This window comes from Magnolia sinica, chromosome 17, assembly GCF_029962835.1.
Source record: "Magnolia sinica isolate HGM2019 chromosome 17, MsV1, whole genome shotgun sequence".
NCBI classification, from domain to species: domain Eukaryota; kingdom Viridiplantae; phylum Streptophyta; class Magnoliopsida; order Magnoliales; family Magnoliaceae; genus Magnolia; species Magnolia sinica.
In genome coordinates, this window is record NC_080589.1 from 38,737,565 (window position 1) to 38,739,797 (window position 2,233).

General features: G+C 46.1%; 1 long non-coding RNA gene across 1 annotated transcript; it reads right to left on the minus strand.

Moving 5' to 3' along the window:
* Positions 1 to 211: 211 nt before the first annotated feature.
* LOC131231612 (uncharacterized) lies at positions 212 to 1,348 on the minus strand. Its single transcript, XR_009164464.1, has 4 exons — positions 1,183 to 1,348; positions 966 to 1,096; positions 809 to 884; positions 212 to 729 (listed from the first exon to the last, which is right to left on the minus strand). It is a non-coding gene; the product is annotated as an uncharacterized LOC131231612 (long non-coding RNA).
* Between the last annotated feature and the right edge of the window lie 885 nt (positions 1,349 to 2,233).

Here is a 2,233-nt window from a genome sequence, read left to right on the forward strand (position 1 = left end):
CAGTGAACTGGCCAACGGATTGTTGGCTTTGAGCTGTCGTGTACCCCCCACCACTGCCACCCCCACCCCCACCCCCACCCCCACTAGTACCACCTATACTAGTGTCGGTGCCTCCGTCCCCTCCCTCATCACCGTCGTCATCGTCGTCGTCATCCCCAGGACCAGTGTCAAGTGGTGGTTAAGTCTCATCATCATCATCACTCACTACGACTTGATGATGAGGACGGGGCCGTGAAGATGCTTCCTCACCCTGATTGGAATGTGCCGAACTCCTCACCAAAGGATCAAAGGAGTCTGTATCCGCCTTTTGTTCCTCTACTACTTGATCGACATCGATACCCAGAGCCGCTGCTCCCTCGGCTACCTGTGGGGCAGGGCCTCCCTCCGCATCATTTAAATCAGTTGATTTGACCCACTCATAAAGTGGGTCCTCATCATCATCACCTATCTGTGCCATGTTATCTATAGACAATAGGTCTAACGGGTCTTAATTTTCCTCCATGTCTCGATCTACCCGCAATTGTCTCTCTCTTAACTTCATATTGTAATGGCAGTAAACGAGCTTTTACAGCTTCTCATATGCTAGTCTGTTCCTCTTGCTGGTGTGTATGAGTGACCATGTGCTCCAATTCCTCTCACACGGTGAGGAGGATATAGTCTGTGCGAGAACACGAACTGCCAATAACTACAGTGTTGGCGTGTCGACTCCGTACATCGCCCACCACTCACCTATATATCAATGAGGAGCTTATTTTAGTTTGAAGTTTAAACAAAAAATGTAATTACCTAATTATGTTACCATACTCACACGGCATCATCATTTTAGTCGATGCTTTTGCTAGTGCGGATGAGAATGTACCCCTCGCATCCCTAAACCGCAACAACTGTAAACATGGATTCACAGGTCATTATTTTTAATCACCCATATTTCTAAAGGCTATAAGGAAGAAATTTTATTACATTACCTGGTTACCGAAATCTGCTTGCGCTGTTGATTCTGGGAATAATCGTTCGAACGCCTCGTGGACGGCCATCGTCAAATCTTAATTCTCATGGAGCCGACGTTTATAATGAAATTTGGGATTTAGGTAGTATGCTAAAACCCGAATATTAGTTATCCAGTTGTATTAACATGCAAATAGAAGTGATACTTAAAGTACTCAATTGTATTAACAAACTTACCAGCTTGGTGGAGTGGATGCTCGAGAGTCCCAGTCCATCAACGATTGATGATATCAATCACCCACTGATATGAAGTGGGGATTATAGTCATTATCCCCTGTCTCATAATTCTCATAAGCTCATACATTGACCCCATTGAAGGCCACGTCTCATTATTTACGGCTCGTAGGACCTTATACATCGCATGCAGGAAGGAAACGGCGTTGTGAACTTTATCCCAGAAGGAATCAGAAAGCACTATATTCGAACAAGTCCTTGCACCGTCAGTCCTCCTTTGATTCCACTCCATGTATCTCTCAGATCTGAACAAACTTCTGAGACCCACGCGATGCCTGTATAAGCTGTCAAGTGCAATGAAGTTCGTGGCGAATCGTGTTGCGCCTGGTCTAATGATGTCCCCTCCACAACACTCACGCATTGCAGCCAACAACCATGAGTGATTGTATATAAAGTTTGTCACTTTCCTCGCATCCTGGATGGTTTTCCTGACAGAATCCCTCTGGCCTATCTCCTCGAGCATTAAATCAATGCAGTGTGCCGCATACGGGGTCCAATAGAGATTGAACTTCCGCATCAATTTCTTCCCTGCCTTAATGAACGCACTGCCATTGTCCGTCACAACTTGGACAACATTCTGGGACCCAACTTCTTTAATCACTTCTTTCAGGAGAGCATATATGTATTCATGATCTTTTATTCTGGCCGATGCATCAATAGATTTGAGGAAAACCGGTTGTCCTCTACAATACACCATGAAATTGATAATGGACAATTTTGTAGGTCCTGTCCACCTATCACATATGATTGTTACCCCATACTGCTTCCAGTTTGGCTTGAGTCCACGTACCCAAGCCTGCATCTCCTCGTACTCCCGATTAAGGTAGACGCCAAGAATCTCCTGTGGCGTGGGAGGCTTCACGTCGGGCCCGGCACGCTGCACCTCCTCAATCATATTTTTGAAGTGAGGACTGGCTGCTGCATTTGCCGGTACATGGCTCGAGATGAACCACCTAGATATAGCGTCACCCACTTTCTCCCCGAGCCCCTTGCT